This window comes from Canis aureus, chromosome X (assembly GCF_053574225.1).
Source record: "Canis aureus isolate CA01 chromosome X, VMU_Caureus_v.1.0, whole genome shotgun sequence".
Lineage (NCBI taxonomy): Eukaryota > Metazoa > Chordata > Mammalia > Carnivora > Canidae > Canis > Canis aureus.
Genome location: NC_135649.1, coordinates 35,460,762 through 35,478,837, shown reverse-complemented (window position 1 = coordinate 35,478,837; position 18,076 = coordinate 35,460,762). Strand labels below are relative to the sequence as shown.

General features: G+C 42.1%; 1 long non-coding RNA gene across 3 annotated transcripts in view; it reads right to left on the bottom strand.

The window, feature by feature from the left end:
* Positions 1-18,076, bottom strand: part of LOC144308705 (uncharacterized) — an 89,936-nt gene that overhangs the window by 39,267 nt on the left and 32,593 nt on the right. The window lies entirely within an intron of this gene.

Here is an 18,076-nt window from a genome sequence, read left to right as displayed (position 1 = left end):
ACAGGCAGAGGGAGAAGCAGGCTCCATGCAGCCTGACGTGGGACTCGATCCTGGGTCTCCAGGATCATGCCCTGGGCTTGAAGGCAGAGCTAAACCACTGAGCCACCAGGGCTGCCCAAGGAAGAGAGATTCTTAAGTAGACTCCCTGTTGAGGGCAGGGCTCAATCTTAGAACCCTGAGATCATGACCTGAGCTGAAATCAAGAGACACTTAACGATTGAGGCATCCAGACACCCCCATTTATGTTCAATTCTAACATGCAGCAGATGCCTTGGCTTTTAGCTGAGGTCAGCAATAATTCTGGGAATTTGAGACAGGAAACATTAAGTCCCACTTTTTCATTGTCCTCCTGGCTCCATTTTAAATAATCTTCTTAGCAATGTTTACTGTATTTTATTTTCTCTTATCAAATGGAAGAACTTCTGGTTCTTCTAGTGACCATCTGTATTCCTTCTCTTATTCTGAGTCCTTTTAAGAGGCAATCTAAACTAGTAAAAAAGAAGTCATAAAATGATGGGAATTCATTGTAAGATCTGAGCCACCAATTTGGTTGTGGTTTTAAAAGTCACTTATATTTCTTGGATCTTAGCTTCATTAAGAAGAGGGGATAAGACTGGTGGACTTTTAAAAGAAGACCTCTTCTCACATACCTCGAATCTGACTGTGTGATTAATTTTAAATTGCAAGTAGATTATACACCTCCCTGCAAATAAACCATTTACAGAAGGAAATTGTGGACAGTATTCTTGTGTGGGCACTACGCTCAAAAAGCACAGGAGAAGCTAATTTTAGGAGGGGAGATGGGAATATGATATGGATTTAGAGAAATCTTAATACAGATAACTGAAGCTGCTGAACAAGCTCACATCTTCTTCACTGACCATGAAGACCTCAGAGTGCTTGAAATTTAAATATACTAGAGAAGATTTGGATAAACCAAAGTGGGATATTTTCCAGGGACTCAAATATGAATGGATGAAACAATTATATTTTAGGTTTGACTCCCAACCATTATTATTATCCATATTGCTCACCCAATCTTTCTTTAGAGTTGGATCTCAATGACTTTTTATAATTACAGACTCTACAGACAATTCAACCTACAAAGATGTATCACTTTTAGAAACAGAAATCACATCACTGGCATGTGTGTATAGCCTTCCAAAATGACCCAGGGTGACGTCTAACACAAAGGGGAAAAAGATGGAAGAATTCTATTTATATAGCCAGGCTTAGGGTGTGTTCACTCTAAGTTTTCAGGCTTCTTTGAACCGATTCAGAAGCCTGATGAGGAAGGGTCGGGATAGGATGCAACAGATCAATGTCCCTCGTGGAGGAAAATCTTAAGACAAAAACAAATAGAACTTTGTTAACATGTTCATTGCATGTGTAACATGTAATAACATAAGTGCATATTGGGAATACCCAGCAATGAGTAACCCAAAGGGGTGGTTCAAATTTGGGCTTATAAACCACCCTAGGCTAAACAAGGAAAAGGAATTTTGAGTTTCTGGTGAGGGGCAAAGGAGTGGAGGCAAGGTATGGGTAGGTAACCAGGAAAAGTATGGTAAACAAGGGTTGTTTAGTAAAGTTTGTTAATATAGATTGAAGTCATGCTGTCTGCATTGATAAAAGCTGATAAAAGATGTCTATTAAGTGTTGGCAAGGATGTAGAGAAAAGAGACCCCTTACATGTTGTTGGTGGGAACGTAAATTGGTACAGCACTAGGGAAAACAGTACGGAAGTTCCTCAAAAAATTAAATAATAAAGCTACCATCTGATTCAGTGCTCCTACTGGGTATTTATCTGAAGAAAATAAAATCACTATCTTGAAGAGATTATTCGCAATAGCCAAAGCATGGGAACAACTTAGGTGTCCAATGTAGAGGAATCGATAAAGAAAATGTGATCTGGATATCACAACTGGATGGTACTGATAGAATACTCAAATGAATGGACATTAATGAAAATTAGAATCTTCTATAGCCTTCATTTTCTAATATCCAAAGAGGTGCTTCTTAGCGTAAAATGTGATATATATGTATACTATACCCACAATAGAATATTATTCAATCCTAGAAAAGAACAAAATGTGACCACTTAAAACACGGATGAAGTTTGAAGGCATTTTGCTAAATGAAATAAGTCCGAGAAAGACAAATACCATATGACCTTTCTTATATGTGAATTCTAAAAAACTAATTCAGGGCAGCCCCCGTGGCACAGCGGTTTAGCGCCGCCTGCAGCCCAGGGTGTGATCCTGGAGACCCTGGATCGAGTCCGTCAGGCTCTCTGCGTGGAGCCTGCTTCTCCCTCTGCCTGTGTCTCTGCCTCTCTCTCTGTGTGTCTCTATGAATAAATAGATAAAATCTTAAAAAAAAAAAAGTTCTCACCACACACAAAAAAGCTAACTACATGGTGGTGACTGATGTGTTAACTAACCTGTGGTAATCATTTCATGAGATGTTACATTTATCTTTGATATATGTATATTAAATCACGTGGTACACCTTAAAGTTACACCATGTTAAATGTCAATTGTATCTCAATAAAGCTGGGGAAAAATATAGTAATAGCCCTCCTCTTCCTGGAAAGGGAAAGAGAGATTGATTGACTGGTTATTTATTTATTTATTTATTTATTTATTTATTTATTTATTTATTTATGACAGAGAGAGAGAGAGAGAGAGGAGAGAGAGAGAGAGGCAGAGACACAGGCAGAGGAAAAAGCAGGCTCCATGCAGGGAGCTTGATGTGGGACTCGATCCCCGGTCCGGTCTCCAGGATCAGGCCCTGGGCTGAAGGCAGTGCTAAACCGCTGGGCCACCTGGGCTGCCCCCTTGAGAGACACTTTTTAACCAATGGAAATTTCCTTTAAGAAGGAAAGCTCAAGCTCGTGCTGTTTTGAAAACTTTCTTATGTTGGCTGGTTCACAATGGCCTTTAGCTTAAAATAGTCCCTCTTCCAAAGAGGCATACTTTGGCGTGGTATATTCTGGAATCAGTCACTCCCATCACATGGTCTCTCTGGCTTAGTATTATAGTATTATACTTTAACCTTCTACCTTTATTCTTATAACATTTTATTCAAGTGGTTTGCCTTAGCCATCTGAGAAGACATTATTTTACACTAAGAAGCACCTGTTTTTGGATTAATGCCCATTCATTTAAGCATTTTATCAGTACAATCTCTTTTCAAAGCTATACAGTTAAGAAATTGAACTGCTTGATAGCTTTTTAAAAAAATAATGGACTATTTTCTGAGTAATTTTAGGTTTACAAAGAAATGACTAGAAAGTACCAAGTTCATATATAATCTCTTGCCTACTCCCTCCTTTTTTCTATTACTAACACTTTGCATTACTGTGGTACACTTGTTACAATTGGTAATGAGGTCTATAGCTTACATTTAAGTTCAACATTGTATTGTATTTCTGTGGGTTTCACATCACAAATACATAAAGATATGTATCCACCATTACATTACCATACAGTATTACTGCCCTAAAAAAAAAAAAAAAAATCACCTGTGTTCCACCTATTCATCTCATCCCTTCTGTGGAATCCCTGGAAACTACTGATTTTTTTTTTTTTTTTTTTACTATCCACACAGTTTTTGCCTACTTGCCAATGGCATATAGTTGGAATCCTACAATATGCATTTTTTTTTTAACACCGGCTTCTTTCACTTAACAACATGCATGTAAGGGTTTTCCATGTCTTTTTGTAGCTTGACGATTCATTTCTTTTATTCCAAACATTCCATTGTCTGGAGGTACCACCATTCATTTATCCATTCATCTACTGAGACATTTTGGTTGCTACCATGTTTTGGCAATCACAAATGAAGCTGCTGTAAACATTCATGTGTACGAACATGTTTTCAACTCACTTTGGTAAATACCAACAAGGGCAACTGCTGAATCTTATGTTAACAGTATGTTTACTTTTGTATGAAAGTGCTAAACTATCTCCTAAAGTGACATTTTGCATTGCCCCTGAGAATGAATGAGAGTTCCTGCTGTGATTTGGCGTTAATGGGTTATTAGGAGGATTCAGTTTCTAATTGATTGTACTTCTAAGACTTAACTTTCAACAGCAAAACAAAAAATGTGTTTGTGATATATTAAGAAAAACTACTGTCCTTTCATTTTTTTGTTTTTATTTTCCAGAAGTGAGAAGTATTTTTTTTTTACCTTAGGTCAGGGGCATATTTCGTCATGTTACCACTGTCTCCACAGAGAACTTAACTGTTACAAAAATAATCAAGAATTCTGAACTTCTGAGTGTTGAGAATTCAGCAAGCAAAAAAAATCCTACACTTATTTAATATATAATATTATCTGACGCTTTCCTGAAACTATGTGTACATTCATAGTAGTGATTTTTGCAGAGAAATGAAGAATTCAGAACCTGGTCACAAGTTCAAGATGAGCTTCAAGGAATAAAAATTCAAAGACGTTAGAACAGAATTCCAGCATCACCAGACCAAGGTAATGAAGCTACATAGATTTTTTTGTCCTGTCACATTGAGTTCAAGGGTAGAAAATAATCTATGGGCACCTGGGTGGCTCAGTAGGTTAAGCATCTGACTTGGTTTCGGCTTTGGTCATGATCTCAGGGTCATTGAGATGGAATCCCTAGTAGGGGCTATGTACTCAGCATGGAGTCTGAGATTCTTGTGCACCCATGTGCTCTCTCTCACTCTAAAAATAAATCTTTAGGGATCCCTGGGTGGCACAGCGGTTTGGCGCCTGCCTTTGGCCCAGGGCGCGATCCTGGAGACCCGGGATTGAGTCCCACGTCGGGCTCCCGGTGCATGGAGCCTGCTTCTCCCTCTGCCTGTGTCTCTGCCTCTCTCTCTCTCTGTGACTATCATAAATAAATTTAAAAAAAATTAAAAATAAATCTTTAAAGAAAAAGATCTTGTCAGATGGAAGGAAAATGTGACCACAAACAGACTTAGTAGCAATTACACATTTTACGGACAATAAATCTACAAATAAGATTTTTCAAAACAACATATCTTTTTCAGGTGGGGAAAAAGCTCATTAAATTGCTCTAGATGTTGTAACAGAATATGTTACAGAAGCAAAACTGCTGAGAGGAAATTTTGATGATTTGAAAAATTGGGTCCATGGTATTTCCTTACAAAAAGGAATTCTTCAATAATTTTAATAATTCCAGAAGCTTTTTACACCTCTTTAAATCTTGACTACCATCATTTCAAAAAAGAAAAGATAGGTGGATCTGTGAAGTTATCTATGCCAAAAGATCCCATTACACTTAAAATCTTTATTAGAAGCTCTAAGCTTTAGAACTGATTAAGTCCAAGACATTTTATCAGTCACTTAAATTTCTGGAGTCTGGTAACTCTTGTGTAAGTAGTGAGACGAAAGTACCTTACCCTGACCATATTGTGGGTTTCTAATGAGAATCAAAAGTGAGGAAAAATTTTCGATAAGCACTGTTCTTATGTAAATGGATATCACTTATTATTAGTTATTGGTATTGGAAAACAGTTCAGACTCTGCTGCTTGGTGGACCCAGAATCTTGGTGCTCGTCTCCCTTAGGGATCAACCCATGACCTTGTATTATCCATATGGAACCAACTAGTCTAAGGGTCCAATCTAGATAGAGGAATCTCCTTTGCATAGGTTTATCATGAAATCTAGGTTTTCATTATTTTGGACTACTATTTCACAAGGTCTCTAATAAGGATGCCCAGTCTCCTAGTATCTGAGTGTTAGCAGAAATAGTCATTGTATACTGTTTAAAGTGCTCATCAAATATCTAATCAAGTCCTTTGCACATACTGTTCCATCACTGAACACTGATAAATAAGCAGTATATAATCTATAAAAAGTCACAAGTGTCTATTGCTATGCATTCTGAGCTGCATATTCTGTATTTATATTATGGGAACATGGACTTGGACTTGCAGGTTGCTCATAAATTCCAGGACTGCTCCACCACATCCATAGGCAGATAGAGGGCCATCCCCAGCACCAGCTCTACCCATAGGAATTGCTCCTCTTCCTCCAACTACTTGACCTCTACTAAATGGTATCCTATATCCACCATTAACTTTGTTTGAGGATCTCCTGCTCCATAATCATATTATCTGCTCTAAATTATGAAATGAAGCAGAAATAAATGTATAAACCTGAGCCTACATATTGGTTCCTGAATAGCAGTACTACATTCTCCACAGAAAGTCAAATAATCCAAGGCAGAAACCCTAACTATGGGTTTCTGGCATCTTCTAGCCACTGGTAGTCATTAATGTGCAAATAACTGCATAACTCTGTACAAGTACGGTATTATATTAGAGAATACGATTGCTGACTCTTTCCCTTTCCTTTGTGAACTCACCATTTTATGTTTCTATTTCAGTACAGTATCTAAATAATTGGAAACTCCACAAAGATTATGAAATTGACAGAGAAGGTAAAAGGGAATTAAAGTGATGTAAGGATAATTGTATTAGTTCTTTAAGGCTGCCATAACAAATTACCACAAACTGAGTGGTTTGTAATAATAAAAATTTCTCACAGTTCCAGAGGGCAGAAGTCCACAATCAAGGAGTTGTTAGGGCCACACTCCCTAGAGGCTATAGGAGACAATTTCTTCTGCACCTTCCAGAACTTTTGGCATCTCTTGGTTCATTGCCACATATCTCTGTTCTGTCTTTGCATTGCCTTCTTTTCCTAGTGTCTGCGTGTAAACTTCCCTCTGCCACAAGTAGATATAAGTGGTTGCATTTATGGCCGGCACAACTGATGTTTGCATATTGATCTTACGCTTTGCACCTTTGCCAAATTCATTTTTTATTTATTTATTTATTTATTTATTTATTTATTTATTTATTTATTTATTTATTTTTTCAAATTCATTTTTTAGCTCTAGTTTATGTGTGTGTATTCTTGGGATACTCTATGTTCTTAGAATCATGTCATCTGCAAAAAGACTTTCCAATTTGGATGGCTTTTTTTTTTTTTCTCACCTAATTTTGCTATGGCTAAAATTTCCAGTAAAATTTTGAAGTGCTAATAATGGGCATCTTTCTGTTCCTCATGGGAAAGATTTCAGTCTTCACCATTAAGTATGACATTGGCTGTGGGGTTTTCATATATGTCCTTTTTTTAAAAAAAAAGATCTTATTTATTTATTAGAGACAGAGAGAGAGAGAGGCAGAGACACAGACAGGGAGAAGCAGGCTCCATGGAGGGAGCCTGACGTGGGACTCGATCTTGGGTCTCCAGGATCACGCCCTGGGCTGAAGGCGGTGCTAAACTGCTGAGCCACCGGGGCTGCCCTACATATGTCCTTTATCATGCTGAGGAAATTCATATCTTATTGTTATCATAAAAGGGTTTGTCAAGTGGTTTTTCTGCACCAATTGAGATGATCATGTAGTTTTTCACCTTCATTCTATTTATGTGAATATTACATTGGTCAGTTTCCTTAGGTTTATCCCCCGTTGCATCCCTGGAGTAAAATTCATTTGTTCCTGGTGTATAATTTTAAAATATATGCTTGGATTATGTTTGCTAGTATCTTGCTGGGGGTTTTAATGTGTATAGTCGTATAAGATATTGGTCTGTAATTTTGTGTTACTTTTGCCTGGCCAATTTGGTATCAGAATAATGCTGGTCTCAAGGAATGACATAGGATGTTATGACAGTTAATCTTATGTGTGTCAACATGGCTAAGCCATGGCACCTAGACGTTTGGTCAAACACCAGTCTAAATGTTTAAGTGAAGGCATTTTTAGATGAAATTAACATTTCAACAATTAAATCAGATTACTATCTACAAGACAGGTAGGCTTAATCCAATCTGTTCAAGGCCATATGAGAAAAATGATAGAAGTCCCACAAGGAAGAGGGACTTCTATCTCCACACTGCTGTAACACTCCATCTCATGGATCTCAAGCATGCCAGCCTACCATGTAGAGTTTGTACTTCTCAGCCTCAACTATCACATGAGCTAATTTCATAAAACAAGTATTTCCTCCTCTGTATATAGTTCCTTTCTCTGGGGAACCCTAATACAGATGTGTTCCCAATTTATTAGTAAAGATTTGAGGATTAGTGCCAATTCTTCTTTAAGTGGTAAAATTTACCAATGATGATATCTCGTCCTGGAATTGTATGTGCTAGATTTTAATTACTTAATCAAAACTTGTAATTACTACAGGTCTGTTAAGGTCATCTCTATCTGGGGACGCCTGGGTGGCTCAGTGGTTGAGCACCTGCCTTCGGCCCAAGGTGTAATCCTGGAGTCCCAGGATCGAGTCCCATATTGGGCTTCCTGCATGGAGCCTGCTTCTTTCTCTGTGTGTCTCTCATGAATAAATAAATAAAATCTTAAAAAAAGATCATCTATATCTTCTTGAGTCATCTTTGGTAACTTGTGTGTTTCTAATAATTTTACTTTATTGTTTAATTGTTGGGTATAGTTGTTCATAACAATTCAATCACCCATCTCATTTCTCAAATAGTTCATAATGTCTTCCTGCCTTATATTTTTTTTGCCTTGCCTTATATTTTTAACTTCAGTTATTTCTATTTTCTCTATTCAGTCTAATTGATCTTTTTAAAGAACTCTTATTAGTTTTCTTCTATTTTGTATTTCCTTTATCCCTGCCTTAATTATTTCCTTTCTGCTTTTGTTTTGTGTTAGTTTGCTGATCTTCTGATTTCTAAGGTTAGAAATCAACAATTAGGTTGATTTAAGGTCTCCTCTTTTTAAAAATACATGTTAATGCAATTACAATTCCCTCTGAGTGCTGTTTTCACTAAGTATATACCATATAATTCACTTCTTTAAAGTGAAAAATTCAATGGTTTCTAGCATATTCAGAGTTGTGTAGACATCAGCAAAATCAATTTTAGAACATTTTCATCATGACAGAAAGAAATGCCTCGCCCCTCTCCAAAACTCATTACCAAGTTTTTCCGGTTTCCTACCAACCCAATTTTATCACAAACGACATGGACATTTCAAGCACCAAACACTGGCTCGTAATGATGAGGGCCATTTCCTTTGGAACCAGCTTGCAAGCTCCATCTCAGCTGAAGGCTTATCTTTTTTAGGTACCAGTCTACAAGCTTAAGTAAGCTAGGCAGAGAAACAAAACAAGACCTACCCCCCTACCCCCCTATCAATGGTGTATCCTTAGGGATCCTCCTCTACAAATGGAGTGACATATCCTCAACCCACCAGCAGCTCATGTGACACGTGGGTAAGTGGGCACCAACTTTGGCTCCAAACAGAACCACCACACTGACTTTCTGGTGATAAAGGCGTTTACTCTGATGTGGCTGAGTTACAGTTTGACCAACTGATTTCCTCTACATGGACACTGACACTGGAAAATGTATTCCCGTTATACACCCTCGAACTCTGGTAAATAGAAATGTATACACCGCCTCAGAGCCACTCCTGTCACAGAAGCGGAAAAGAGAAATCTAATGTCCAAAGAGAAGAGACACATGAAATAATCTATGTTCCTTCCCTCTGTCAGGCAGAGACACAGGCACCCTACCCAGGGTAGTAGGAAGAAAAGAAACAGACAATTTTAAGCAGGACAGGACATTTACTCTGGCTGGTACAGATGTGCCAAGGCCACCTATTAGGCTGGGAAAGCAGCCAAAGACAAAAGAATGTTTATTATTCTGTGAGCACTGTGGGGACAAAGGTAGGTAAAATGTAGATGGCCCTCTGGGTCGCACTGCTTTCAATCGTTGTTTGCATTCAACACTAACCAATGCACAATGAAAAACCAAAACAGGTTCCCAATGCAATAAAGGGATTAGAAGATAGATGGACAAACTGGAGCAATCACTGAGCAATGGTGAGAGCTTTTGCTTTCATTGGGAGAAATTTCTACCCACAGTAGCATCTCCAAGGCAGTTACAGAGAAGTATAGGAATTCGGAAATATCTATTTCCATATACACAGGACACAAGTATTAGTACTTGAACGTACATATGTACAAATGAATGAATGACTGGGGGTCTATCTGAGGGTAGAATACAGACGTTCTCTGAAGAACAGCTTCTTAGAAAAGGCTGCTGAACAAATGCTCCTCATCAAGGTCAACTGTGTAGATGGAGCCATGGGGCCACTGTCTCATGGACTTCAGCACTCCCCACCCACCCACAACCATCCTGGGGCACACAATAGCAGAGACTGCCTGAAACTCCCAGAGGTGAGCCTGGGCAATCCACTTCCCTTCTAACCAGACCTGGATTCTATCAGTTCCTCTTGCTGTCATAATTGCCTACTCCCTCTAGGGCCGGCTTCTGAGCCCTCAATTAAGGTAGACGTCGTACCTGGCCGAGCACATAACAAAGGCAATACCTCAAGAAGAACAGGGTACCATCCAGTTCATTGTGACACCCAATGCTATAAATCAATCTTTGGAAAACTAGGATTCTGCCCTAGAAGACCCATATGTAATTCCACAAGAATGCAGAGACAACAGGGTCCCTGTTGCCAGGAAATGCAGACTTAAAACTGAGATGTGGTGATGGATGTATTCCTTGGGTGTCTATATGTACATTCCTACTGCCAGCAAGAAACCCAAAAGAAAAAACCATGCCCCAACAGCCCAATAGAATCAACCCCACTCGAAGAGCATGGATGACTCAAACCTCTGAGACCTCCCAAGACTGAGACCACACTTGGAAGCCTGTGTTGGCATTTCTGGAGCAACAATGCCATCAAGTGGATAGTTTTTAAAGCAAAGTCTGCAGAAGCTGTCTGTGGATCCCCTGATGAGAAGGAGGAGGGACTAGGGCAACCAGAATATTCTGGACCAGATCCAGCAGCCTGGCAACCTCCAGTATCAGTGAAGAAACAACACAGGATGGATGGAGCCCAGCTGTGACTGCAAGAATGCTAACTTCCCCAGGCTGTGGGGCATGGTCCCAGTAGCATCTGTGTTGGGAGCCAAGGGTCCTACCTTCAGTCCAAGTAGGTTCAGCCAGTGGAGTTCCTAGGGTCTCTGGGCAACAAGGAACCCAGGACTGGAGTGTCCAGGCCAAGCCACCACAGGAGTAGGAGAAAAGGGAGGCGACGGCCACCTTGTCAGAGCAGCATTTTGCAGACGGGGTAAAGAATTTCCTGATTATTTGGTACTAGATCCAAATGAGGAAAAGTACTGCTGGTGCACCACAAGTTAGAGTAGGGGTTGTTTTGTTTACTTTGGTTCATGCTAAAAAGAATCTAAGTCCCAGGGCCCACAATATCCCAGACATCTCTACCTGTCTCATGACAAGGGGTGTGAATACATACTGAGGATGGGAGGGAATGGGAGCAGACATGACCAGGATTAGTACCTTAAGGTGGACACTGTCCCCCAGAGTGAAAGAATCCAAGCTATTTTCCTCACATACCTCAGAAACTTTGCAGCCCAGGAACATGGTATTCCATGGCAACCTCCCAATATATGGGTGTATGAACTGGATTCTTTTCTTTGTGAAGACTCCTGGGATTTTCCATATGAGGTATATGTTCTGTGGTGTAGCCATTGGCCTGCCACAGGAGCAGAGAATCTTTAAAAAATTTATTTTTTAGAGGGACACCTGGGTGGCTCAGCGGTTGAGTGTCTGCCTTTGGGCATGATCCCAGGGTCCAGGATCGAGTCCCATATCAGGCTCCCTGTGAGGAGCCTGCTTCTCCCTCTGCCTGTGTCTCTGCCTCTCTCTGTGTGTCTTTCATGAATAAATAAATCTAAAAACAAATTTTTTTTAGAGAGAGCATGAGAGAAAGAACAGGAATGGGGTGGGAGAGGGGGCAGAGGGAGAGAATCTTAAGCTGGCTCCACACCCAGCACAGAGCCCAATGCGGGGCTTGATGCACAACCCCAAGATTGTGACCTGAGCCGAAATCAAGAGTTGGATGCTTAACTGACTGAGCCACCCAGGTGCCCCAGATGGAGACCACTTTAAGCTAGGGAGAAATCAGACTAACTAACTAATAGATTAGTTAGGCTCTGGCCCCAAGGTGAGGAGAAAAGGTTGAGTACAAAAAGTTCAATCCCCCAGGCCTACCTAGGCCAAATGTGCCCTCTCATCTAATAGAAGGGACATGTGGCCAAGTGACCAAATACCCCCAGCCCCCTGGCCTGGGCTTTTTTAGAGCCAATTTTTCTAGCCCTGTCCAGACATGGCAGCCACCAGGGTCCTAAAAACCTTCACTCTCAGTGTCAGACCTCCAGGCTTGGAGACCAAGATCCTGTATTTGTGCCTGTCTCCGATGCTTCCGTGGCCCGACTCAGCTTTGTGTCATGCTTACCCCTGTGCCTAGTGGGCGTCTTAACTTCCCTGGGACACTGTTCTCCCACACTTCACTCCTTTGTCACTCCTCTCCAGGAAGTGATGGTACAAGGTTTGCAAGATTTACAAAAGCATTTCTTCTTGATGGCGGTATTGCACCAGAAATGTGGACCTACCCCTCCAATCCCAGTCCCCTCCCTCTGCCCTTTGCTAACAGAAAAACTGGCAACATGTGTTCAGCCTAACACAAGGTGGCTCACCATCTTGCCCATTTTGGGGTAAAGGGGCACAAGCTTCAAAGTCCAGCACTCCATCCTGCAAGGCTTGCTCCCTCAAGCATCCTCCCAGACTGTCTTCATGACATAAAAGTAGTGACTCCCCACCTAGGCACCCTAGCAGTAGATCTGAAAGGTATCCATGGCTATTTCCTTAGCACTCCGTGTTTGTCTCCGACATCTGGAAACACAATGAGGGTAGGAAGAGAGGCACAGCCACTGCCTAACAGAGCATATACTTTCAGGACATTCTCTCCAGTCACTGAGAAGGCAGTCTAAATGGGGGACACCTAGCAGCCAGACACAAAACCCACTATCAGTGGAGTCAAGAGAGACGATGGGCAAGGCCTAAGGACCTAGCTCTTCTCCAGTGATGCCCTCCAGGTTCTGGAGTGGACGGTGACAAATGCAGATCAGATGGGAGGGCAGCTTGACCCTGTACCACAGAGGCCAAAGCTCCAGGCTGAAGAGAGAAGAAAGAAAAGAGAATCTAGCATCCAAAGAGAAAGGACAACCGAAATAGCCTCTGCCTCTGCCCCTAGGAAGAATCCAAGGCACCTGAGACTGGGTATTATTATATAAGAAATATAAAGGATCAAGCATAACAGGACATTTACTGTGTATGGATATGCCAAGGCCAGGGGACTTATGGGCTGTGAGAGCAGTCAGATGTAAAAGAGTGTTATTACTACAGGAGCCTTATGGTGTCAGAGCAGAGGAAATGGAGAATGCCCTCTGAGTCCGCTGGGTTTTATTGTCATTGAACCCAAAAAAATTCATGAAAAGAATTACATGTGGTCCCCACTGTGGGAAGGAGGATGAAAGAGAGACAACTTGGGGGTGGTCCTCACACATAGATAAGGATTTTTGCTTTGATTGGAGAAATTTCTTTCCACACTAGCATCTCCAAGACAGAAGGAAAAGTACAGAAGGGAAATTTTAAATGCAGTTGACCGCTGAATAACACGGGGGTTGGAAGCCAACAAGCCCCCTGCTTAGTTGAAAATCCATGTACAACTTTTCATAACAATGGTTGACCAGAAGTCTTTCCAATTACATAAACAATTAAGCCTTATTTTGTAGCAATCTGTGTCACTTATGGATTGTTAGAATAAAGTAAGCTGGAAAGAAACATTTTAAGAAAAGCCCACGGAAAGCACATTTACAGTGCTGTATTGCATTTGTTGAAACATATCTGCATACTTAAGTGTCTTACACAATTCAGATCAATGTAGTTCAAAGCCATGTTCTTCAATGATCAACTATATACAGTTGTAACACACACACACTTCTGTGTGGATGTATGTATTTATGAATGAACAAATGAAGGGTAAATGAATGTGGGTTTTGTGAGTGGAATACAGACACACTCCAAAGGATGGCTTCTCAGCAGGGCCTCCTGGCCTTCACCCAGGTCATCTGTGTGGATGGAGTCACTGGGCTCTTCCACCTGTCCTGTGGACCCCAACACCCTGCACTGGCCCACAACCATCCTGGGGCACACAACAGGAGAGTGACTGCCTAAGGTGAGCCTGGGCAACCCACCTCCCTTCTAACCAGACCTGGACCCTGTCATTTCTTCCTGCTGCCACAATGGCCTGTAACCTCTAGAGCCTACTTTGAGCCCTTAAGCTGGATGAAGTAGCATGAGCTACTGCCAACAAGTAGCTCAAAAGGAAGAAATACCACCTCCCCCAATACCCCAGAAGAGCCAACTGCACTTGGGGGCTTAGATGGCTCTTGGGCCTTCATAAGCCTTTTTTGATCCACAGGAGCTGAGGGAAGGCCCCCAAAGCAAGCATGGCTGGCATTTCTGGAGCCCAAAACAGTGCCATCAAAAGAAACTTCTATTAGGAAAGCCTGCAGTGCCTATCTGAGGCACCCACAAGATTCTGGGCTGAACATAGGGAATAGGCAAACCTCCAGAATTGGCAGTAAAGTGACACAGGGTGGATGGAAATGGTTTCCACCAACCAGTAACAGTAGGCTGCCAGGATGCAGGCCTTTCTAGGCTGCAGAGGTTGCTGAGGCCCCAACTTCAGGGGCCTTCATAACTGTGGATCCTTGCCCTTGGTGCAGAGGCAAGTTTGGTCAGTGGGGTTGCTGGGGTCTTAGGGCCACTAGGAACCCAGAACCACAGGCTCCAAGGAGCCGAGCCACCAAAGAAATGGGAAAGGGGAGGTGGTGGCCACCCTCTCAGAGCCATTTTTCAGGCAAGATGGAGAGTTTCCTGATTATGTGGTACTAGACCCAGACATGGAAGAGCAATTCAGGTGCAATGCAGGTTAGAGCGAGTTATGTTTTTTTGCACTTTGGCTCCCACTTAAAAGAGCCTGGATGCCAGGTCCCAGAGTGCCCTAAACAAAACAAAACAAAACAAAACAAAACAAAAACTCTACAAGTCCTATATGACAGAGGGTATGGTTACCCACTCAGGATAGGACAGAAGATGGAACAAGGATCAGTATGTTGAAATGGATATCATCTTCCAGATGGAGGAGATACAGGTCAGCTTTCCTCACTACTTGTCAGGTATGTTGCAGCAGCCCAGAAATGCTATTCCTTGGCCACCCTCCCAGTATAGAGGTGTAGGACTTGGATCCTTTTCGATTTCCCCCACAGGATCCATGGTCTATGGGTGCAGCCTTTGGCTCTGGCCACAAGCACAAACCTTGACCACCTTAAAAATGGAGACTAACGAGATTATGAAAGTTGGGACCTGGGACCTGAACACTGGGCCTGGAAAGGACAGCTGACCACAACGGGTGAGCCTACTTGATAAACTTTCGGGCAACTCACAAGTCTGTAATTAAGGGGCAGGGAACAGGTTTCAGCAAGCTTCCAAGAGGGGTGAAAGCAAAGGGTGTATGTGGAGAGAGAAGCTGAGCCTAGAGACTTGTTACCCCGTTGATGGCCAACAGGTAAGAACTAGGCAACGGGCACAAGCCACCCCAGAGGATCTTCCAGAAGTGGGCTAAAAGGGACATTCAGAGTCTAGAAGAAAAGGAAGAATGTGTGCCTGGAAGAATGCACCCCAATCTGTCCTTGGCAGACATGCTTGATTTTTGACCATTTTGGGGGAGAGAAGGGTTAGGTTCCTTCAAACCAACAGCTCTGTGTTTTAGGCAGTGTCTTTAGACCTCTTGTTGATTTTCTGGCTGTGGAGGCAGGCATGGGGTTGCAATCTGTAGCACTAGGCTTGAATGGAAGCCAGGGCCATTCCTTCCCATTACAGAAGTCCGTTTCAGGGACTCTTGGGGAAAGTGGCCAAGAAAGTTGAAGTATGCAAATGAATGGCCAGGGTGTCTGCATTGTTCTGCTCAGCAATGTTCCTCTCTGCTGCTGGTGAGGTAGGTTCAGAAGCCCTGGAGACAGGCCTGTGCCTGAGTCCTTTGGGACCCCAGGAGATAGCCCCATAGCTGGTTTCATCTTAGGCTCTGGAGAAGGCCTTTTTCAACCCTCACACCATTGTCCCAGTGAGGGCAGTTCCCTTCTGGAATCTGTGTGCTGTCACTGGGCAGCCAGATTCCACATCCTATTTCTAAGCTGGTCAGAAGACTGTCATTCAACCAGTCTCTATGGCTGCCAATGGCAGCAGGACTCCAGTGGTGGGCTGTGGTTGTGTGTCACCATGCCCAATAAGGCTTCCAGGACCCTGGGCTCAAGCAGATCAAACCTGATTTTTCTAGGAGTCATTGGGACATGTGGCCAAATGCCCATAGCCTCCTGGCCTAGGATTTTTTTTTTTTTTGGCCTAGGATCTTTTATAGTAAATTCCTCTAGCCCTGCTCAAACATGGTGGCCACCAGAGTTCCAAACCCTGGCTTCCTGTGATAGACCCACTAGGCTCTTAGACCATGATCCTTGAATTAGTGCCTGTCTCTGGAACTTCCACAAGGCCCTACTCAGCCTTATGCCATGCTTACCTCTGTGACTAGTCAATCTCCTGACCTCCCTGGAATACTCTGTCTACTCACTCTTCCCCAGGAAGTGATGATACACAGTTCGTGGAATCTGTAAAGTATTCCATCTTGATGGCAGTATTGCACCAGAAATGTCAACCTACTCCTCCATCCCTCCACACTCTCCTAAAGAAAAACCACCAATCTTTGTCTAACCTGGCTCACAGAGGTAGTTTAGCATCTTGACCACATGGGATTGGAGTCACACTTCAAAGTCAGGTGCTCCATCCAGCAGAGCCTGGTGTCTACCATCTTCTTAGCCTGTCTTTGTGACCAAAAAGCAGTGACTGCGCATCTAAGCACCCTAGCAGAGGACCTGAAAGTATCCATAGCTACATCCTTAGCACTCCATGATTGCCTTAGACTTTGGGAAACACTGAGCATGTGTGCAGAGGCAGATCCATTTCCCACCTGCGCCCAGCAGGGTCTATGTTTCCTGGACACTCTTCCCCGTCACTGGAGAGGTAACTCTGAATGCGGAAACCTCAAGCAGGCAGACACAAAGGTCTGTGGCAGACCAGTGGCATTGGCAATGGAGTCAAGAGGAGGTGAGTCACCTACCCTGAGACAGATGATATATAGAACCTGAGGATCTAGCTCTTCTCAAGTGGTAGACCCCAGTTCAGGTGTAGACAGTGGTATACATGGGAGATGGGAGGGTACCCAAGCCTTCTATCACAGATGTCAAAATTCCAAGTTGAGTAGAAGAGAACCTAGTCTCCAAAGAGAAGGGACAAGTGAAATAATGGAGGCCTGTGCCCCCAGGAGGAAACCAGGGTGCCCACACTGGGTACTTGTCAAGAGAAAAAAGGAGAAGATGAAACAGAATATTTACTCTGTACAAATGTGTTAAAGCCAGGGAATTTACGGGGCTGTGAGAGCAACCAAATGCAGAAGAGTGTTACTACAACAGGAGCCTTATGGGATCAGAGCAGGGGAAATGGAGAATGCCATGTACATTTGTTAGATTTCATTTGTATTCAACCCCAAAACCACACGACAAATATTACATGTGGTTCCCACTGTGCAGAGGAATTTGGAAGGCAGAGAGACAAGTTGAAAGTGGTCATCATTCAATGGTAAGGGCTTCTGGTTTGACTGGGAGAAATTTCCTTCCACAGTGGTATTTCCAAAGCGATTAGAGTGTATAAGACAGAACGAAAATTTTATATATACTTGACGTTGAATAACTTCAGGGTTAGGGGCACAGACCCATCTCCGCATCGCTGGAGTTGAAACTCCAGATATGACTTTTTACTTCCTTAAAAACCTTACTAACAACAATTGTTGACTAGAAATCTCTCCAATTACATAAACAATAAGTTAACACATATTCTGTACATGTGTTACTTACAATAGACTAGAAAAATTATTTTTTTTGGAAAAAATGTTTTAAGAAAATCATAAGGTATTGAAACAAATGGAAAGATATTCCATCTCACAGAATGGGAAATATTATTAAAATGTCCATACTACCCAAAACATTCTACAAATTTAATATAATCCCTATCAAAATATCAACAGCATTAAAAAATTATTTTAAAGATT